This window comes from Maylandia zebra, linkage group LG3 (genome assembly GCF_041146795.1).
Source record: "Maylandia zebra isolate NMK-2024a linkage group LG3, Mzebra_GT3a, whole genome shotgun sequence".
Taxonomy (NCBI): Eukaryota; Metazoa; Chordata; class Actinopteri; order Cichliformes; family Cichlidae; genus Maylandia; species Maylandia zebra.
Genome location: NC_135169.1, coordinates 50544768 through 50568554, shown reverse-complemented (window position 1 = coordinate 50568554; position 23787 = coordinate 50544768).

The following is a 23787-nucleotide window of genomic DNA, read 5'->3' as shown; positions in this document are numbered from 1 at the left end:
CCGCTGACACAGATCCCTTGCACAGGCTGGTTAGTTATTGAATGGTTTCAGCTTAGTTTATTTGATCTAAAACTTCAGTGCACGGTTGCAGGGATCAGCTGACACAGATCGCTCGCACAGGCTGGTTAGTTATTTAATGGTTTCAGGTTAGTTTATTTGATCTAAGACTTCAGTGCACGGTTGCAGGGATCAGCTGACACAGATCCCTGGCACAGGCTGGTTAGTTATTTAATTGTTTCAGCTTACTTTATTTTCTGTAAAACTTCAGTGCACAGTTGCAGGGATCAGCTAACACAGATCCCTGACACACGCTGGTTAGTTATTTAGTGGTTTCAGCTTAGTTTATTTGATCTAAAACTTCAGTGCACGGTTGCAGGGATCAGCTGAAACAGATCTCTGGCACAGGCTGGTTAGTTATTTAATGGTTTCAACTTAGTTTATTTTATCTTAAACTTCAGTGCACGGTCGCAGGGATCCGCAGACACAGATCGCTGGTTAGTTATTTAATGGTTTCAGCTTAGTTTATTTTATCTAAAACTTCAGTGCACGGTTGCAGGGATCAGTTGACACAGAGCGCTGGCACAGGCTTGTTAGTTATTTAATGGTTTCAGCTTAGTTTATTTGATCTAAGACTTCAGTGCACGTTCGCAAAGATCAGCTGAAACAGATCGCTGGCACAGGCTGGTTAGTTATTTAATGGTTTCAACTTAGTTTATTTTATCTAAAACTTCAGTGCACGGTTGCAGGGATCAGCTGACACAGATCGCTGGCACAGGCTGGTTAGTTATTTTGTGGTTTCAGCTTAGTTTATTTTGATCTAAGACTTCAGTCCACGTTCGCAGGGATCAGCTGAAACAGATCGCTGGCACAGGCTGGTCAGTTATTTAATGGTTTCAACTTAGTTTATTTGATCTAAAACTTCAGTGCACGGTTGCAGGGATCAGCTGACACAGATCGCTGGCACAGGCTGGTTAGTTATTTAATGGTTTCAGATTAGTTTATCTAAAACTTCAGTGCACGGTTGCAGGGATCAGCTGAAACAGATCGCTGTCACAGGCTGGTTAGTTATTTAAATGGTTTCAACTTAGTTTATCATAAAAAACTTCAGTGCACGGTTGCAGGGATCAGCTGAAACAGATCGCTGTCACAGGCTGGTTAGTTATTTAATGGTTTCAACTTAGTTTATTTGATCTAAAACTTCAGTGCACGGTTGCAGGGATCAGCTGACACAGATCGCTGGCACAGGCTGGTTAGTTATTTAATGGTTTCAGCTTAGTTTATCTAAAACTTCAGTGCACGGTTGCAGGAATCAGCTGACACAGATCGCTGGCACAGGCTGGTTAGTTATTTAATGGTTTCGGTTTGGTTTATTTTATCTAAAACTTCAGTGCACGGTTGCAGGGATCAGCTGACACAGATCGCTGGCACAGGCTGGTTAGTTATTTAATGGTTTCAGCTTAGTTTATCTAAAACTTCAGTGCACGGTTGCAGGGATCAGAAGAAACAGATCGCTGGTTAGTTATTTAATGGTTTCAGCTTAGTTTATTTTATCTAAAACTTCAGTGCACGGTCGCAGGGATCAGCTGACACAGATCGCTGGTTAGTTATTTAATGGTTTCAGCTTTGTTTATTTGATCTAAAACTTCAGTCCACGTTCGCAGCGATCAGCTGACACAGATCTCTGGCACAGGCTGTTTAGTTATTTAATGGTTTCAGCTTAGTTTATTTGATCTAAAACTTCAGTGCACGGTTGCAGGGATCAGCTGACACAGATCGCTGGCACAGGCTGGTTAGTTATTTAATGGTTTCAGCTTAGTTTATTTGATCTAAAACTTCAGTGCACGGTTGCAGGGATCAGCTGACACAGATCGCTGTCACAGGCTGGTTAGTTATTTAATGGTTTCGGTTTGGTTTATTTTATCTAAAACTTCAGTGCACGGTTGCAGGGATAAGCTGACACAGATCGCTGTCACAGGCTGGTTAGTTATTTAAATGGTTTCAACTTAGTTTATCTAAAACTTCAGTGCACGGTTGCAGGGATCAGCTGACACAGATCGCTGGCACAGGCTGGTTAGTTATTTAATGGTTTCGGTTTGGTTTATTTGATCTAAAACTTCAGTGCACGGTTGCAGGGATCAGCTGACACAGATCGCTGGCACAGGCTGGTTAGTTATTTAATGGTTTCAGCTTAGTTTATCTAAAACTTCAGTGCACGGTTGCAGGGATCAGCTGAAACAGATCGCTGGTACAGGCTGGTTAGTTATTTAATGGTTTCAGCCAAGTTTATCTAAAACTTCAGTGCACGGTTGCAGGGATCAGCTGACACAGATCCCTGGCACAGGCTGGCTAGTTATTTAATGGTTTCAGCTTAGTTTATCTAAAACTTCAGTGCACGGTTGCAGGAATCAGCTGACACAGATCGCTGGCACAGGCTGGTTAGTTATTTAATGGTTTCAGCTTAGTTTATCTAAAACTTCAGTGCGCGGTTGCAGGGATCAGCTGACACAGATCCCTTGCACAGGCTGGTTAGTTATTTAATGGTTTCAACTTAGTTTATTTTATCTAAAACTTCAGTGCACGGTCGCAGGGATCCGCTGACACAGATCGCTGGTTAGTTATTTAATGGTTTCAGCTTAGTTTATTTTATCTAAAACTTCAGTGCACGGTTGCAGGGATCAGTTGACACAGAGCGCTGGCACAGGCTTGTTAGTTATTTAATGGTTTCAGCTTAGTTTATTTGATCTAAGACTTCAGTGCACGTTCGCAAAGATCAGCTGAAACAGATCGCTGGCACAGGCTGGTTAGTTATTTAATGGTTTCAACTTAGTTTATTTTATCTAAAACTTCAGTGCACGGTTGCAGGGATCCGCTGACACAGATCGCTGGTTAGTTATTTAATGGTTTCAGCTTAGTTTATTTTATCTAAAACTTCAGTGCACGGTTGCAGGGATCAGATGAAACAGATCGCTGGCACAGGCTGGCTAGTTATTTAATGGTTTCAGCTTAGTTTATCTAAAACTTCAGTGCGCGGTTGCAGGGATCAGCTGACACAGATCCCTTGCACAGGCTGGTTAGTTATTTAATGGTTTCAACTTAGTTTATTTTATCTAAAACTTCAGTGCACGGTCGCAGGGATCCGCTGACACAGATCGCTGGCACAGGCTGGTTAGTTATTGAATGGTTTCAGCTTAGTTTATTTGATCTAAAACTTCAGTGCACGGTTGCAGGGATCAGCTGACACAGATCGCTCGCACAGGCTGGTTAGTTATTTAATGGTTTCAGGTTAGTTTATTTGATCTAAGACTTCAGTGCATGGTCGCAAAGATCAGCTGACACAGATCGCTGGCACAGGCTGGTTAGTTATTTAGTGGTTTCAGCTTAGTTTATTTGATCTAAAACTTCAGTCCACGTTCGCAGGGATCAGCTGACACAGATCTCTGGCACAGGCTGGTTGGTTATTTAATGGTTTCAGCTTAGTTTATTTGATCTAAAACTTCAGTGCACGTTCGCAAAGATCAGCTGAAACAGATCGCTGGCACAGATCCCTTGCACAGGCTGGTTAGTTATTTCATGGTTTCAACTTAGTTTATTTTATCTTAAACTTCAGTGCACGGTCGCAGGGATCCGCTGACACAGATCGCTGGTTAGTTATTTAATGGTTTCAGCTTAGTTTATTTTATCTAAAACTTCAGTGCACGGTTGCAGGGATCAGTTGACACAGAGCGCTGGCACAGGCTTGTTAGTTATTTAATGGTTTCAGCTTAGTTTATTTGATCTAAGACTTCAGTGCACGTTCGCAAAGATCAGCTGAAACAGATCGCTGGCACAGGCTGGTTAGTTATTTAATGGTTTCAACTTAGTTTATTTTATCTAAAACTTCAGTGCACGGTTGCAGGGATCAGCTGACACAGATCGCTGGCACAGGCTGGTTAGTTATTTTGTGGTTTCAGCTTAGTTTATTTTGATCTAAGACTTCAGTCCACGTTCGCAGGGATCAGCTGAAACAGATCGCTGGCACAGGCTGGTCAGTTATTTAATGGTTTCAACTTAGTTTATTTGATCTAAAACTTCAGTGCACGGTTGCAGGGATCAGCTGACACAGATCGCTGGCACAGGCTGGTTAGTTATTTAATGGTTTCAGATTAGTTTATCTAAAACTTCAGTGCACGGTTGCAGGGATCAGCTGAAACAGATCGCTGTCACAGGCTGGTTAGTTATTTAAATGGTTTCAACTTAGTTTATTTGATCTAAAACTTCAGTGCACGGTTGCAGGGATCAGCTGAAACAGATCGCTGTCACAGGCTGGTTAGTTATTTAAATGGTTTCAACTTAGTTTATCATAAAAAACTTCAGTGCACGGTTGCAGGAATCAGCTGAAACAGATCGCTGGCACAGGCTGTTTAGTTATTTAATGGTTTCAGCTTAGTTTATCTAAAACTTCAGTGCACGGTTGCAGGAATCAGCTGACACAGATCGCTGGCACAGGCTGGTTAGTTATTTAATGGTTTTAACTTAGTTTATTTGATCTAAAACTTCAGTGCACGATTGCAGGGATCAGCTGAAACAGATCGCTGGTACAGGCTGGTTAGTTATTTAATGGTTTCAGCCAAGTTTATCTAAAACTTCAGTGCACGGTTGCAGGGATCAGCTGACACAGATCCCTTGCACAGGCTGGTTAGTTATTTAATGGTTTCAACTTAGTTTATTTTATCTAAAACTTCAGTGCACGGTCACAGGGATCAGCTGACACAGATCGCTGGCACAGGCTGGTTAGTTATTGAATGGTTTCAGCTTAGTTTATTTGATCTAAAACTTCAGTGCACGGTTGCAGGGATCAGCTGACACAGATCGCTGGCACAGGCTGGTTAGTTATTTTGTGGTTTCAGCTTAGTTTATTTTGATCTAGGACTTCAGTCCACGTTCGCAGGGATCAGCTGAAACAGATCGCTGGCACAGGCTGGTCAGTTATTTAATGGTTTCAACTTAGTTTATTTGATCTAAAACTTCAGTGCACGGTTGCAGGGATCAGCTGACACAGATCGCTGGCACAGGCTGGTTAGTTATTTAATGGTTTCAACTTAGTTTATTTGATCTAAAACTTCAGTGCACGGTTGCAGGGATCAGCTGACACAGATCGCTGGCACAGGCTGGTTAGTTATTTAATGGTTTCAGATTAGTTTATCTAAAACTTCAGTGCACGGTTGCAGGGATCAGCTGAAACAGATCGCTGTCACAGGCTGGTTAGTTATTTACATGGTTTCAACTTAGTTTATCATAAAAAACTTCAGTGCACGGTTGCAGGAATCAGCTGAAACAGATCGCTGGCACAGGCTGTTTAGTTATTTAATGGTTTCAGCTTAGTTTATCTAAAACTTCAGTGCACGGTTGCAGCGATCAGCTGACACAGATCGCTGGCACAGGCTGGTTAGTTATTTAATGGTTTCAGCTTAGTTTATCTAAAACTTCAGTGCACGGTTGCAGGAATCAGCTGACACAGATCGCTGGCATAGGCTGGTTAGTTATTTAATGGTTTCGGTTTGGTTTATTTTATCTAAAACTTCAGTGCACGATTGCAGGGATCAGCTGAAACAGATCGCTAGTACAGGCTGGTTAGTTATTTAATGGTTTCAGCCAAGTTTATCTAAAACTTCAGTGCACGGTCGCAGGGATCCGCTGACACAGATCACTGGCACAGGCTGGTTAGTTATTGAATGGTTTCAGCTTAGTTTATTTGATCTAAAACTTCAGTGCACGGTTGCAGGGATCAGCTGACACAGATCGCTCGCACAGGCTGGTTAGTTATTTAATGGTTTCAGCTTAGTTTATTTGATCTAAGACTTCAGTGCATGGTCGCAAAGATCAGCTGACACAGATCGCTGGCACAGGCTGGTTAGTTATTTAGTGGTTTCAGCTTAGTTTATTTGATCTAAAACTTCAGTCCACGTTCGCAGGGATCAGCTGACACAGATCTCTGGCACAGCCTGGTTGGTTATTTAATGGTTTCAGCTTAGTTTATCTAAAACTTCAGTGCACGGTTGCAGGGATCAGCTGAAACAGATCCCTGGCACAGGCTGGTTAGTTATTTAATGGTTTTAACTTAGTTTATTTGATCTAAAACTTCAGTGCACGATTGCAGGGATCAGCTGAAACAGATCGCTGGTACAGGCTGGTTAGTTATTTAATGGTTTCAGCCAAGTTTATCTAAAACTTCAGTGCGCGGTTGCAGGGATCAGCTGACACAGATCCCTTGCACAGGCTGGTTAGTTATTTAATGGTTTCAACTTAGTTTATTTTATCTTAAACTTCAGTGCACGATTGCAGGGATCAGCTGAAACAGATCGCTGGTACAGGCTGGTTAGTTATTTAATGGTTTCAGCCAAGTTTATCTAAAACTTCAGTGCGCGGTTGCATGGATCCGCTGACACAGATCGCTGGTTAGTTATTTAATGGTTTCAGCTTAGTTTATTTTATCTAAAACTTCAGTGCACGGTCGCAGGGATCAGCTGACACAGATCGCTGGTTAGTTATTTAATGGTTTCAGCTTTGTTTATTTGATCTAAAACTTCAGTCCACGTTCGCAGGGATCAGCTGACCCAGATCGCTGGCACAGGCTGGTTAGTTATTTAATGGTTTCAGCTTAGTTTATTTGATCTAAGACATTAGTGCACGGTTGCAGGGATCAGCTGACACAGATCGCTGGCACAGGCTGGTTAGTTATTTAATGGTTTCAGCTTAGTTTATTTGATCTAAGACGTTAGTGCACGGTTGCAGGGATCAGCTGACACAGATCGCTGGCACAGGCTGGTTAGTTATTTCGTGGTTTCAGCTTAGTTTATTTGATCTAAAACTTCAGTGCGCGGTCGCAGTGATCAGCTGACACAGATCGCTGGTTAGTTATTTAATGGTTTCAGCTTTGTTTATTTGATCTAAAACTTCAGTGCATGGTCGCAAAGATCAGCTGAAACAGATCCCTTGCACAGGCTGGTTAGTTATTTAATGGTTTCAACTTAGTTTATTTTATCTTAAACTTCAGTGCACGGTCGCAGGGATCCGCTGACACAGATCGCTGGTTAGTTATTTAATGGTTTCAGCCTAGTTTATTTTATCTAAAACTTCAGTGCACGGTTGCAGGGATCAGTTGACACAGAGCGCTGGCACAGGCTGGTTAGTTATTTAATGGTTTCAGCTTAGTTTATTTGATCTAAGACTTCAGTGCACGTTCGCAAAGATCAGCTGACACAGATCGCTGGCACAGGCTGGTTAGTTATTTTGTGGTTTCAGCTTAGTTTATTTTGATCTAAGACTTCAGTCCACGTTCGCAGGGATCAGCTGAAACAGATCGCTGGCACAGGCTGGTCAGTTATTTAATGGTTTCAACTTAGTTTATTTGATCTAAAACTTCAGTGCACGGTTGCAGGGATCAGCTGAAACAGATCGCTGGTACAGGCTGGTTAGTTATTTAATGGTTTCAGCCAAGTTTATCTAAAACTTCAGTGCGCGGTTGCAGGGATCAGCTGACACAGATCCCTTGCACAGGCTGGTTAGTTATTTAATGGTTTCAACTTAGTTTATTTTATCTTAAACTTCAGTGCACGATTGCAGGGATCAGCTGAAACAGATCGCTGGTACAGGCTGGTTAGTTATTTAATGGTTTCAGCCAAGTTTATCTAAAACTTCAGTGCGCGGTTGCATGGATCCGCTGACACAGATCGCTGGTTAGTTATTTAATGGTTTCAGCTTAGTTTATTTTATCTAAAACTTCAGTGCACGGTCGCAGGGATCAGCTGACACAGATCGCTGGTTAGTTATTTAATGGTTTCAGCTTTGTTTATTTGATCTAAAACTTCAGTCCACGTTCGCAGGGATCAGCTGACCCAGATCGCTGGCACAGGCTGGTTAGTTATTTAATGGTTTCAGCTTAGTTTATTTGATCTAAGACGTTAGTGCACGGTTGCAGGGATCAGCTGACACAGATCGCTGGCACAGGCTGGTTAGTTATTTAATGGTTTCAGCTTAGTTTATTTGATCTAAGACGTTAGTGCACGGTTGCAGGGATCAGCTGACACAGATCGCTGGCACAGGCTGGTTAGTTATTTCGTGGTTTCAGCTTAGTTTATTTGATCTAAAACTTCAGTGCACGGTCGCAGTGATCAGCTGACACAGATCGCTGGCACAGGCTGGTTAGTTATTTCGTGGTTTCAGCTTTGTTTATTTGATCTAAAACTTCAGTGCATGGTCGCAAAGATCAGCTGAAACAGATCCCTTGCACAGGCTGGTTAGTTATTTAATGGTTTCAACTTAGTTTATTTTATCTTAAACTTCAGTGCACGGTCGCAGGGATCCGCTGACACAGATCGCTGGTTAGTTATTTAATGGTTTCAGCTTAGTTTATTTTATCTAAAACTTCAGTGCACGGTTGCAGGGATCAGTTGACACAGAGCGCTGGCACAGGCTTGTTAGTTATTTAATGGTTTCAGCTTAGTTTATTTGATCTAAGACTTCAGTCCACGTTCGCAGGGATCAGCTGAAACAGATCGCTGGCACAGGCTGGTCAGTTATTTAATGGTTTCAACTTAGTTTATTTGATCTAAAACTTCAGTGCACGGTTGCAGGGATCAGCTGACACAGATCGCTGGCACAGGCTGGTTAGTTATTTAATGGTTTCAGCTTAGTTTATTTGATCTAAGACGTTAGTGCACGGTTGCAGGGATCAGCTGACACAGATCGCTGGCACAGGCTGGTTAGTTATTTCGTGGTTTCAGCTTAGTTTATTTGATCTAAAACTTCAGTGCACGGTCGCAGTGATCAGCTGACACAGATCGCTGGTTAGTTATTTAATGGTTTCAGCTTTGTTTATTTGATCTAAAACTTCAGTGCATGGTCGCAAAGATCAGCTGAAACAGATCCCTTGCACAGGCTGGTTAGTTATTTAATGGTTTCAACTTAGTTTATTTTATCTTAAACTTCAGTGCACGGTCGCAGGGATCCGCTGACACAGATCGCTGGTTAGTTATTTAATGGTTTCAGCTTAGTTTATTTTATCTAAAACTTCAGTGCACGGTTGCAGGGATCAGTTGACACAGAGCGCTGGCACAGGCTTGTTAGTTATTTAATGGTTTCAGCTTAGTTTATTTGATCTAAGACTTCAGTGCACGTTCGCAAAGATCAGCTGACACAGATCGCTGGCACAGGCTGGTTAGTTATTTTGTGGTTTCAGCTTAGTTTATTTTGATCTAAGACTTCAGTCCACGTTCACAGGGATCAGCTGAAACAGATCGCTGGCACAGGCTGGTCAGTTATTTAATGGTTTCAACTTAGTTTATTTGATCTAAAACTTCAGTGCACGGTTGCAGGGATCAGCTGACACAGATCGCTGGCACAGGCTGGTTAGTTATTTAATGGTTTCAACTTAGTTTATTTGATCTAAAACTTCAGTGCACGGTTGCAGGGATCAGCTGACACAGATCGCTGGCACAGGCTGGTTAGTTATTTAATGGTTTCAGATTAGTTTATCTAAAACTTCAGTGCACGGTTGCAGGGATCAGCTGAAACAGATCGCTGTCACAGGCTGGTTAGTTATTTAAATGGTTTCAACTTAGTTTATCATAAAAAACTTCAGTGCACGGTTGCAGGAATCAGCTGAAACAGATCGCTGGCACAGGCTGTTTAGTTATTTAATGGTTTCAGCTTAGTTTATCTAAAACTTCAGTGCACGGTTGCAGGAATCAGCTGACACAGATCGCTGGCACAGGCTGGTTAGTTATTTAATGGTTTCGGTTTGGTTTATTTTATCTAAAACTTCAGTGCACGGTTGCAGGGATCAGAAGAAACAGATCCCTGGCACAGGCTGGTTAGTTATTTAATGGTTTCAGCTTAGTTTATCTAAAACTTCAGTGCACGGTTGCAGGGATCAGAAGAAACAGATCCCTGGCACAGGCTGGTTAGTTATTTAATGGTTTTAACTTAGTTTATTTGATCTAAAACTTCAGTGCACGATTGCAGGGATCAGCTGAAACAGATCGCTGGTACAGGCTGGTTAGTTATTTAATGGTTTCAGCATAGTTTATCTAAAACTTCAGTGCACGGTTGCAGGGATCAGCTGACACAGATCCCTTGCACAGGCTGGTTAGTTATTTAATGGTTTCAACTTAGTTTATTTTATCTAAAACTTCAGTGCACGGTCGCAGGGATCCGCTGACACAGATCGCTGGCACAGGCTGGTTAGTTATTGAATGGTTTCAGCTTAGTTTATTTGATCTAAAACTTCAGTGCACGGTTGCAGGGATCAGCTGACACAGATCGCTCGCACAGGCTGGTTAGTTATTTAATGGTTTCAGCTTAGTTTATTTGATCTAAGACTTCAGTGCATGGTCGCAAAGATCAGCTGACACAGATCGCTGGCACAGGCTGGTTAGTTATTTAATGGTTTCAACTTAGTTTATTTTATCTTAAACTTCAGTGCACGATTGCAGGGATCAGCTGAAACAGATCGCTGGTACAGGCTGGTTAGTTATTTAATGGTTTCAGCTTAGTTTATTTGATCTAAGACGTTAGTGCACGGTTGCAGGGATCAGCTGACACAGATCGCTGGCACAGGCTGGTTAGTTATTTAATGGTTTCAGCCAAGTTTATCTAAAACTTCAGTGCGCGGTTGCAGGGATCCGCTGACACAGATCGCTGGTTAGTTATTTAATGGTTTCAGCTTAGTTTATTTTATCTAAAACTTCAGTGCACGGTCGCAGGGATCAGCTGACACAGATCGCTGGTTAGTTGTTTAATGGTTTCAGCTTTGTTTATTTGATCTAAAACTTCAGTCCACGTTCGCAGGGATCAGCTGACCCAGATCGCTGGCACAGGCTGGTTAGTTATTTAATGGTTTCAGCTTAGTTTATTTGATCTAAGACGTTAGTGCACGGTTGCAGGGATCAGCTGACACAGATCGCTGGCACAGGCTGGTTAGTTATTTAATGGTTTCAGCTTAGTTTATTTGATCTAAGACGTTAGTGCACGGTTGCAGGGATCAGCTGACACAGATCGCTGGCACAGGCTGGTTAGTTATTTCGTGGTTTCAGCTTAGTTTATTTGATCTAAAACTTCAGTGCACGGTCGCAGTGATCAGCTGACACAGATCGCTGGTTAGTTATTTAATGGTTTCAGCTTTGTTTATTTGATCTAAAACTTCAGTGCATGGTCGCAAAGATCAGCTGAAACAGATCCCTTGCACAGGCTGGTTAGTTATTTAATGGTTTCAACTTAGTTTATTTTATCTTAAACTTCAGTGCACGGTCGCAGGGATCCGCTGACACAGATCGCTGGTTAGTTATTTAATGGTTTCAGCTTAGTTTGTTTTATCTAAAACTTCAGTGCACGGTTGCAGGGATCAGTTGACACAGAGCGCTGGCACAGGCTTGTTAGTTATTTAATGGTTTCAGCTTAGTTTATTTGATCTAAGACTTCAGTGCACGTTCGCAAAGATCAGCTGACACAGATCGCTGGCACAGGCTGGTTAGTTATTTTGTGGTTTCAGCTTAGTTTATTTTGATCTAAGACTTCAGTCCACGTTCGCAGGGATCAGCTGAAACAGATCGCTGGCACAGGCTGGTCAGTTATTTAATGGTTTCAACTTAGTTTATTTGATCTAAAACTTCAGTGCACGGTTGCAGGGATCAGCTGACACAGATCGCTGGCACAGGCTGGTTAGTTATTTAATGGTTTCAGATTAGTTTATCTAAAACTTCAGTGCACGGTTGCAGGGATCAGCTGAAACAGATCGCTGTCACAGGCTGGTTAGTTATTTAAATGGTTTCAGCTTAGTTTATCATAAAAAACTTCAGTGCACGGTTGCAGGAATCAGCTGAAACAGATCGCTGGCACAGGCTGTTTAGTTATTTAATGGTTTCAGCTTAGTTTATCTAAAACTTCAGTGCACGGTTGCAGGAATCAGCTGACACAGATCGCTGGCACAGGCTGGTTAGTTATTTAATGGTTTCGGTTTGGTTTATTTTATCTAAAACTTCAGTGCACGCTTGCAGGGATCAGCTGACACAGATCGCTGGCACAGGCTGGTTAGTTATTTAATGGTTTCAGCTTAGTTTATCTAAAACTTCAGTGCACGGTTGCAGGGATCAGAAGAAACAGATCCCTGGCACAGGCTGGTTAGTTATTTAATGGTTTTAACTTAGTTTATTTGATCTAAAACTTCAGTGCACGATTGCAGGGATCAGCTGAAACAGATCGCTGGTACAGGCTGGTTAGTTATTTAATGGTTTCAGCCAAGTTTATCTAAAACTTCAGTGCACGGTTGCAGGGATCAGCTGACACAGATCCCTTGCACAGGCTGGTTAGTTATTTAATGGTTTCAACTTAGTTTATTTTATCTAAAACTTCAGTGCACGGTCGCAGGGATCCGCTGACACAGATCGCTGGCACAGGCTGGTTAGTTATTGAATGGTTTCAGCTTAGTTTATTTGATCTAAAACTTCAGTGCACGGTTGCAGGGATCAGCTGACACAGATCGCTCGCACAGGCTGGTTAGTTATTTAATGGTTTCAGCTTAGTTTATTTGATCTAAGACTTCAGTGCATGGTCGCAAAGATCAGCTGACACAGATCGCTGGCACAGGCTGGTTAGTTATTTAGTGGTTTCAGCTTAGTTTATCTAAAACTTCAGTGCACGGTTGCAGGGATCAGCTGAAACAGATCCCTGGCACAGGCTGGTTAGTTATTTAATGGTTTTAACTTAGTTTATTTGATCTAAAACTTCAGTGCACGATTGCAGGGATCAGCTGAAACAGATCGCTGGTACAGGCTGGTTAGTTATTTAATGGTTTCAGCCAAGTTTATCTAAAACTTCAGTGCGCGGTTGCAGGGATCAGCTGACACAGATCCCTTGCACAGGCTGGTTAGTTATTTAATGGTTTCAACTTAGTTTATTTTATCTTAAACTTCAGTGCACGGTCACAGGGATCAGCTGACACAGATCGCTGGTTAGTTATTTAATGGTTTCAGCTTAGTTTATTTGATCTAAGACGTAAGTGCACGGTTGCAGGGATCAGCTGACACAGATCGCTGGCACAGGCTGGTTAGTTATTTAATGGTTTCAGCTTAGTTTATTTGATCTAAGACGTTAGTGCACGGTTGCAGGGATCAGCTGACACAGATCGCTGGCACAGGCTGGTTAGTTATTTCGTGGTTTCAGCTTAGTTTATTTTGATCTAAGACTTCAGTGCACATTCGCAAAGATCAGCTGAAACAGATCGCTGGCACAGGCTGGTTAGTTATTTAATTGTTTCAGCTTAGTTTATCTAAAACTTCAGTGCACGGTTGCAGGGATCAGCTGACACAGATCGTTGGCACAGGCTGGTTAGTTATTTAATGGTTTCAACTTAGTTTATCTAAAACTTCAGTGCACGGTTGCAGGAATCAGCTGACACAGATCGCTGGCACAGGCTGGTTAGTTATTTAATGGTTTCGGTTTGGCTTATTTTATCTAAAACTTCAGTGCACGGTTGCAGGGATCAGCTGACACAGATCGCTGGCACAGGCTGGTTAGTTATTTAATGGTTTCAGCTTAGTTTATCTAAAACTTCAGTGCACGGTTGCAGGGATCAGATGAAACAGATCGCTGGCGCAGGCTGGCTAGTTATTTAATGGTTTCAGCTTAGTTTATCTAAAACTTCAGTGCACGGTTGCAGGGATCAGCTGACACAGATCCCTGGCACAGGCTGGTTAGTTATTTAATGGTTTTAACTTAGTTTATTTCATCTAAAACTTCAGTGCACGATTGCAGGGATCAGCTGAAACAGATCGCTGGTACAGGCTGGTTAGTTATTTAATGGTTTCAGCCAAATTTATCTAAAACTTCAGTGCGCGGTTGCAGGGATCAGCTGACACAGATCCCTTGCACAGGCTGGTTAGTTATTTAATTGTTTCAACTTAGTTTATTTTATCTAAAACTTCAGTGCACGGTCGCAGGGATCCGCTGACACAGATCGCTGGCACAGGCTGGTTAGTTATTTAATGGTTTCAGCTTAGTTTATTTGATCTAAAACTTCAGTGCACGGTTGCAGGGATCAGCTGACACAGATCGCTGTCACAGGCTGGTTAGTTATTTAAATGGTTTCAGGTTAGTTTATTTGATCTAAGACTTCAGTGCATGGTCGCAAAGATCAGCTGACACAGATCCCTGACACACGCTGGTTAGTTATTTAATGGTTTCAACTTAGTTTATTTTCTCTAAAACTTCAGTGCACGGTTGCAGGGATCAGCTGACACAGATCGCTGGCACAGGCTGGTTAGTTATTTAGTGGTTTCAGCTTAGTTTATTTGATCTAAAACTTCAGTGCACGGTCGCAGTGATCAGCTGACACAGATCGCTGGTTAGTTATTTAATGGTTTCAGCTTTGTTTATTTGATCTAAAACTTCAGTGCATGGTCGCAAAGATCAGCTGACACAGATCCCTGGCACAGGCTGGTTAGTTATTTAATTGTTTCAGCTTACTTTATTTTCTGTAAAACTTCAGTGCACAGTTGCAGGGATCAGCTAACACAGATCCCTGACACACACTGGTTAGTTATTTAGTGGTTTCAACTTAGTTTATTTTATCTAAAACTTCAGTGCACGGTCGCAGGGATCCGCTGACACAGATCGCTGGCACAGGCTGGTTAGTTATTTAATGGTTTCAGCTTAGTTTATTTGATCGAAAACTTCAGTGCACAGTCGCAGTGATCAGCTGACACAGATCGCTGGTTAGTTATTTAATGGTTTCAGCTTTGTTTATTTGATATAAAACTTCAGTCCACGTTCGCAGGGATCAGCTGACACAGATCGCTGGCACAGGCTGGTTAGTTATTTAATGGTTTCAGGTTAGTTTATTTGATCTAAGACTTCAGGGCATGATCGCAAAGATCAGCTGACACAGATCGCTGGCACAGGCTGGTTAGTTATTTAATGGTTTCAGCTTAGTTTATCTAAAACTTCAGTGCACGATTGCAGGGATCAGCTGACACAGATCACTGGCACAGGCTGGTTAGTTATTTAATGGTTTCAGCTTAGTTTATTTGATCTAAAACTTCAGTGCACGGTTGCAGGGATCAGCTGACACAGATCCCTGGCACAGGCTGGTTAGTTATTTAATGGTTTCAGCTTAGTTTATTTGATCTAAAACTTCAGTGCACGATTGCAGGGATCAGCTGACACAGATCGTTGGCACAGGCTGGTTAGTTATTTAATGGTTTCAGCTTAGTTTATCTAAAACTTCAGTGCACGGTTGCAGGGATCAGCTGACACAGATCGCTGGCACAGGCTGGTTAGTTATTTAATGGTTTCAGCTTAGTTTATCTAAAACTTCAGTGCACGGTTGCAGGGATCAGATGAAACAGATCGCTGGCACAGGCTGGCTAGTTATTTAATGGTTTCAGCTTAGTTTATCTAAAACTTCAATGCACGGTTGCAGGGATCAGCTGACACAGATCGCTGGTACAGGCTGGTTAGTTATTTAATGGTTTCAGCCAAATTTATCTAAAACTTCAGTGCGCGGTTGCAGGGATCAGCTGACACAGATCCCTTGCACAGGCTGGTTAGTTATTTAATGTTTTCAACTTAGTTTATTTTATCTAAAACTTCAGTGCACGGTCGCAGGGATCCGCTGACACAGATCGCTGGCACAGGCTGGTTAGTTATTTAATGGTTTCAACTTAGTTTATTTTCTCTAAAACTTCAGTGCACGGTTGCAGGGATCAGCTGACACAGATCGCTGGCACAGGCTGGTTAGTTATTTAGTGGTTTCAGCTTAGTTTATTTGATCTAAAACTTCAGTGCACGGTCGCAGTGATCAGCTGACACAGATCGCTGGTTAGTTATTTAATGGTTTCAGCTTAGTTTATTTGATCTAAAACTTCAGTGCACGGTCGCAGGGATCAGCTGACACAGATCGCTGGCACAGGCTGGTTAGTTATTTAGTGGTTTCAGCTTAGTTTATTTGATCTAAAACTTCAGTCCACGTTCGCAGGGATCAGCTGACACAGATCGCTGGCACAGGCTGGTTAGTTATTTAATGGTTTCAGCTTAGTTTATTTGATTTAAGACTTCAGTGCACGGTTGCAGGGATCAGCTGACACAGATCGCTGGCACAGGCTGGTTAGTTATTTCGTGGTTTCAGCTTAGTTTATTTTCTCTAAAACTTCAGTGCACGGTTGCAGGGATCCGCTGACACAGATCGCTGGCACAGGCTGGTTAGTTATTTAATGGTTTCAACTTAGTTTATTTTCTCTAAAACTTCAGTGCACGGTTGCAGGGATCCGCTGACACAGATCGCTGGCACAGGCTGGTTAGTTATTTAATGGTTTCAGCTTAGTTTATCTAAAACTTCAGTCCACGGTTGCAGGCATCAGCTGACACAGATCGCTCGCACAGGCTGGTTAGTTATTTAATGGTTTCAGCTTACTTTATTTCCTGTAAAACTTCAGTGCACAGTTGCAGGGATCAGCTAACACAGATCCCTGACACACGCTGATTAGTTATTTAATGGTTTCAACTTAGTTTATTTTCTCTAAAAATTCAGTGCACGGTTGCAGGGATCAGTTGACAAAGATTCCTGGCACAGGCTGGTTAGTTATTTAATGGTTTCAGCTTTGTTTATTTGATCTAAAACTTCAGTCCACGTTCGCAGGGATCAGCTGACACAGATTGCTGGCACAGGCTGGTTAGTTATTTAATGGTTTCAGCTTAGTTTATTTGATCTAAAACTTCAGTGCACGGTTGCAGGGATCAGCTGACACAGATCGCTGGCACAGGCTGGTTAGTTATTTAATGGTTTCAGCTTAGTTTATTTGATCTAAAACTTCAGTGCACGGTCGCAGGGATCAGCTGACACAGATCGCTGGCACAGGCTGGTTAGTTATTTAATGGTTTCAGCTTAGTTTATTTGATCTAAAACTTCAGTGCACGGTTGCAGGGATCAGCTGAAACAGATCGCTGGTTAGTTATTTAATGGTTTCAGCTTACTTTATTTTCTGTAAAACTTCAGTGCACAGTTGCAGGGATCAGCTAACACAGATCTCTGACACACGCTGGTTAGTTATTTAATGGTTTCAACTTAGTTTATTTTCTCTAAAACTTCAGTGCACGGTCGCAGGGATCAGCTGACACAAATCGCTGGTTAGTTATTTAATGGTTTCAGCTTAGTTTATTTGATCTACAACTTCAGTCCACGTTCGCAGGGATCAGCTGACACAGATCGCTGGCACAGGCTGGTTAGTTATTTAATGGTTTCAGCTTAGTTTATTTGATCTAAAACTTCAGTGCACGGTTGCAGGGATCAGCTGACACAGATCGCTGGCACAGGCTGGTTAGTTATTTAATGGTTTCAGCTTAGTTTATTTGATCTAAAACTTCAGTGCACGGTTGCAGGGATCAGCTGACACAGATCCCTGGCACAGGCTGGTTAGTTATTTAATGGTTTTAGCTTAGTTTATTTGATCTAAAACTTCAGTGCACGATTGCAGGGATCAGCTGAAACAGATCGCTGGTACAGGCTGGTTAGTTATTTAATGGTTTCAGCCAAGTTTATCTAAAACTTCAGTGCACGGTTGCAGGGATCAGCTGAAACAGATCGCTGGTACAGGCTGGTTAGTTATTTAATGGTTTCAGCCAAGTTTATCTAAAACTTCAGTGCACGGTCGCAGGGATCCGCTGACACAGATCGCTGGTTAGTTATTTAATGGTTTCAGCTTAGTTTATTTGATCTAAAACTTCAGTGCACGGTTGCAGGGATCAGCTGACACAGATCGCTGGTTAGTTATTTAATGGTTTCAGCTTTGTTTATTTGATCTAAAACTTCAGTGCACGGTTGCAGGGATCAGCTGACATAGATCGCTGGCACAGGCTGGTTAGTTATTTAATGGTTTCAGCTTAGTTTATTTGATCTAAGACTTCAGTGCACGGTTGCAGGGATCAGCTGACACAGATCGCTGGCACAGGCTGGTTAGTTATTTCGTGGTTTCAGCTTAGTTTATTTTGATCTAAGACTTCAGTGCACGGTCGCAGTGATCAGCTGACACAGATCGCTGGTTAGTTATTTAATGGTTTCAGCTTTGTTTATTTGATATAAAACTTCAGTCCACGTTCGCAGGGATCAGCTGACACAGATCGCTGGCACAGGCTGGTTAGTTATTTAATGGTTTCAGGTTAGTTTATTTGATCTAAGACTTCAGGGCATGATCGCAAAGATCAGCTGACACAGATCGCTGGTACAGGCTGGTTAGTTATTTAATGGTTTCAGCTTAGTTTATCTAAAACTTCAGTGCACGGTTGCAGGAATCAGCTGACACAGATCGCTGGCACAGGCTGGTTAGTTATTTAATGGTTTCGGTTTGGTTTATTTTATCTAAAACTTCAGTGCACGGTTGCAGGGATCAGCTGACAAAGATCGCTGGCACAGGCTGGTTAGTTATTTCGTGGTTTCAGCTTAGTTTATTTGATCTAAAACTTCAGTGCACGGTTGCAGGGATCAGCTGACAAAGATTCCTGGCACAGGCTGGTTAGTTATTTAGTGGTTTTAACTTAGTTTATTTGATCTAAAACTTCAGTGCGCGGTTGCAGGGATCAGCTGACACAGATCCCTTGCACAGGCTGGTTAGTTATTTAGTGGTTTCAGCTTAGTTTATTTGATCTAAAACTTCAGTGCACGGTTGCAGGGATCAGCTGACAAAGATCGCTGGCACAGGCTGGTTAGTTATTTCGTGGTTTCAGCTTAGTTTATTTGATCTAAAACTTCAGTGCACGGTTGCAGGGATCAGCTGACAAAGATTCCTGGCACAGGCTGGTTAGTTATTTAGTGGTTTCAGCTTAGTTTATTTGATCTAAAACTTCAGTGCACGGTTGCAGGGATCAGCTGACAAAGATCGCTGGCACAGGCTGGTTAGTTATTTCGTGGTTTCAGCTTAGTTTATTTTGATCTAAGACTTCAGTGCACATTCGCAAAGATCAGCTGAAACAGATCGCTGGCACAGGCTGGTTAGTTATTTAATGGTTTCAGCTTAGTTTATGTAAAACTTCAGTGCATGGTTGCAGGGATCAGCTGACACAGATCGCTGGCACAGGCTGGTTAGTTATTTAATGGTTTCAGCTTAGTTTATCTAAAACTTCAATGCACTGTTGCAGGGATCAGCTGACACAGATCCCTGGCACAGGCTGGTTAGTTATTTAATGGTTTTAACTTAGTTTATTTCATCTAAAACTTCAGTGCACGATTGCAGGGATCAGCTGAAACAGATCGCTGGTACAGGCTGGTTAGTTATTTAATGGTTTCAGCCAAGTTTATCTAAAACTTCAGTGCGCGGTTGCAGGGATCAGCTGACACAGATCCCTTGCACAGGCTGGTTAGTTATTTAATGGTTTCAGCTTAGTTTATTTGATCTAAAACTTCAGCGCACGGTTGCAGGGATCAGCTGACACAGATCGCTGTCACAGGCTGGTTAGTTATTTAAATGGTTTCAGGTTAGTTTATTTGATCTAAGACTTCAGTGCATGGTCGCAAAGATCAGCTGACACAGATCCCTGACACACGCTGGTTAGTTATTTAATGGTTTCAACTTAGTTTATTTTCTCTAAAACTTCAGTGCACGGTTGCAGGGATCAGCTGACACAGATCGCTGGTTAGTTATTTAATGGTTTCAGCTTTGTTTATTTGATCTACAACTTCAGTCCACGTTCGCAGGGATCAGCTGACACAGATCTCTGGCACAGGCTGGTTGGTTATTTAATGGTTTCAGCTTAGTTTATTTGATCTAAAACTTCAGTGCACGGTTGCAGGGATCAGCTGACACAGATCTCTGGCACAGCCTGGTTGGTTATTTAATGGTTTCAGCTTAGTTTATTTGATCTAAAACTTCAGTGCACGGTTGCAGGGATCAGCTGACACAGATCGCTCGCACAGGCTGGTTAGTTATTTAATGGTTTCAGCTTACTTTATTTTCTGTAAAACTTCAGTGCACATTTGCAGGGATCAGCTAACACAGATCCCTGACACACGCTGGTTAGTTATTTAATGGTTTCAACTTAGTTTATTTTATCTTAAACTTCAGTGCACGGTCGCAGGGATCCGCTGACACAGATCGCTGGTTAGTTATTTAATGGTTTCAACTTAGTTTATTTTATCTTAAACTTCAGTGCACGGTCGCAGGGATCCGCTGACACAGATCGCTGGCACAGGCTGGTTAGTTATTTAAATGGTTTCAGCTTAGTTTATTTGATCTAAGACTTCAGTGCATGGTCGCAAAGATCAGCTGACACAGATCCCTGGCACAGGCTGGTTAGTTATTTAATGGTTTCAACTTAGTTTATTTTCTCTAAAACTTCAGTGCACGGTCGCAGGGATCACCTGACACAGATCGCTGGTTAGTTATTTAATGGTTTCAGCTTTGTTTATTTGATCTACAACTTCAGTCCACGTTCGCAGGGATCAGCTGACACAGATCTCTGGCACAGCCTGGTTGGTTATTTAATGGTTTCAGCTTAGTTTATCTAAAACTTCAGTGCACGGTTGCAGGGATCAGCTGACACAGATCGCTGGCACAGGCTGGTTAGTTATTTAATGGTTTCAGCTTAGTTTATTTGATCTAAAACTTCAGTGCACGGTTGCAGGGATCAGCTGACACAGATCCCTGGCACAGGCTGGTTAGTTATTTAATGGTTTCAGCTTAGTTTATTTGATCTAAAACTTCAGTGCACGATTGCAGGGATCAGCTGAAACAGATCGCTGGTACAGGCTGGTTAGTTATTTAATGGTTTCAGCTTAGTTTATCTAAAACTTCAGTGCACGGTTGCAGGGATCCGCTGACACAGATCACTGGCACAGGCTGGTTAGTTATTTAATGGTTTCATTTTAGTTTATTTGATCTAAAACTTCAGTGCACGGTTGCAGGGATCAGCTGACACAGATCGCTGGCACAGGCTGGTTAGCTGGCACAGGCTGGTTAGTTATTGAATGGTTTCAGCTTAGTTTATTTGATCTAAAACTTCAGCGCACGGTTGCAGGGATCAGCTGACACAGATCGCTGTCACAGGCTGGTTAGTTATTTAAATGGTTTCAGGTTAGTTTATTTGATCTAAGACTTCAGTGCATGGTCGCAAAGATCAGCTGACACAGATCCCTGACACACGCTGGTTAGTTATTTAATGGTTTCAACTTAGTTTATTTTCTCTAAAACTTCAGTGCACGGTTGCACGGATCAGCTGACACAGATCGCTGGTTAGTTATTTAATGGTTTCAGCTTTGTTTATTTGATCTACAACTTCAGTCCACGTTCGCAGGGATCAGCTGACACAGATCTCTGGCACAGGCTGGTTGGTTATTTAATGGTTTCAGCTTAGTTTATTTGATCTAAAACTTCAGTGCACGGTTGCAGGGATCAGCTGACACAGATCTCTGGCACAGCCTGGTTGGTTATTTAATGGTTTCAGCTTAGTTTATTTGATCTAAAACTTCAGTGCACGGTTGCAGGGATCAGCTGACACAGATCGCTCGCACAGGCTGGTTAGTTATTTAATGGTTTCAGCTTACTTTATTTTCTGTAAAACTTCAGTGCACATTTGCAGGGATCAGCTAACACAGATCCCTGACACACGCTGGTTAGTTATTTAATGGTTTCAACTTAGTTTATCTAAAACTTCAGTGCACGGTTGCAGGAATCAGCTGACACAGATCGCTGGCACAGGCTGGTTAGTTATTTAATGGTTTCGGTTTGGTTTATTTTATCTAAAACTTCAGTGCACGGTTGCAGGGATCAGCTGACACAGATCGCTGGCACAGGCTGGTTAGTTATTTAATGGTTTCAGCTTAGTTTATTTTCTCTAAAAATTCAGTGCACGGTTGCAGGGATCCGCTGACACAGATCGCTTGCACAGGCTGGTTAGTTATTTAATGGTTTCAGCTTAGTTTATTTTCTGTAAAACTTCAGTGCACAGTTGCAGGGATCAGCTAACACAGATCCCTGACACACGCTGGTTAGTTATTTAATGGTTTCAACTTAGTTTATTTTCTCTAAAAATTCAGTGCACGGTTGCAGGGATCCGCTGACACAGATCGCTGGCACAGGCTGGTTAGTTATTTAATGGTTTCAGCTTAGTTTATTTTCTGTAAAACTTCAGTGCACAGTTGCAGGGATCAGCTAACACAGATCCCTGACACACGCTGGTTAGTTATTTAATGGTTTCAACTTAGTTTATTTTCTCTAAAAATTCAGTGCACGGTTGCAGGGATCAGCTGACACAGATCGCTGGCACAGGCTGGTTAGTTATTTAATGGTTTCAGCTAAGTTTATTTTCTCTAAAACTTCAGTGCACGGTTGCAGGGATCAGCTGACACAGATCGCTGGCACAGGCTGGTTAGTTATTTAATGGTTTCAGCTTAGTTTATTTGATCTAAAACTTCAGTGCACGGTTGCAGGGATCAGCTGACACAGATCCCTGGCACAGGCTGGTTAGTTATTTAATGGTTTCAGCTTAGTTTATTTGATCTAAAACTTCAGTGCACGATTGCAGGGATCAGCTGAAACAGATCGCTGGTACAGGCTGGTTAGTTATTTAATGGTTTCAGCCAAGTTTATCTAAAACTTCAGTGCACGGTTGCAGGGATCAGCTGAAACAGATCGCTGGTACAGGCTGGTTAGTTATTTAATGGTTTCAGCCAAGTTTATCTAAAACTTCAGTGCACGGTTGCAGGGATCAGCTGACACAGATCCCTTGCACAGGCTGGTTAGTTATTTAATGGTTTCAACTTAGTTTATTTTATCTAAAACTTCAGTGCACGGTCGCAGGGATCCGCTGACACAGATCGCTGGCACAGGCTGGTTAGTTATTGAATGGTTTCAGCTTAGTTTATTTGATCTAAAACTTCAGTGCACGGTTGCAGGGATCAGCTGACACAGATCGCTGTCACAGGCTGGTTAGTTATTTAATGGTTTCAGCTTAGTTTATCTAAAACTTCAGTGCACGGTTGCAGGGATCAGCTGACACAGATCGCTGGTTAGTTATTTAATGGTTTCAGCTTTGTTTATTTGATCTAAAACTTCAGTGCACAGTTGCAGGGATCAGCTGACACAGATCCCTGACACACGCTGGTTAGTTATTTAATGGTTTCAACTTAGTTTATTTTCTCTAAAACTTCAGTGGACGTTCGCAGGGATCAGCTGACACAGATCGCTGGCACAGGCTGGTTAGTTATTTAATGGTTTCAGCTTAGTTTATTTGATCTAAGACTTCAGTGCACGTTCGCAAAGATCAGCTGAAACAGATCGCTGGCACAGATCGCTGGCACAGGCTGGTTAGTTATTTAGTGGTTTCAGCTTAGTTTATTTGATCTAAAACTTCAGTCCACGTTCGCAGGGATCCGCTGAAACAGATCGCTGGCACAGGCTTTTTAGTTATTTAATGGTTTCAGCTTAGTTTATTTGATCTAAGACGTAAGTGCACGGTTGCAGGGATCAGCTGACACAGATCGCTGGCACAGGCTGGTTAGTTATTTAATGGTTTCAGGTTAGTTTATTTGATCTAATACTTCAGGGCATGGTCGCAAAGATCAGCTGACACAGATCGCTGGGACAGGCTGGTTAGTTATTTAATGGTTTCAGCTTAGTTTATCTAAAACTTCAGTGCACAATTGCAGGGATCAGCTGACACAGATCGCTGGCACAGGCTGGTTAGTTATTTAATGGTTTCAGCTTAGTTTATTTGATCTAAAACTTCAGTGCACGGTTGCAGGGATCAGCTGACACAGATCCCTGGCAC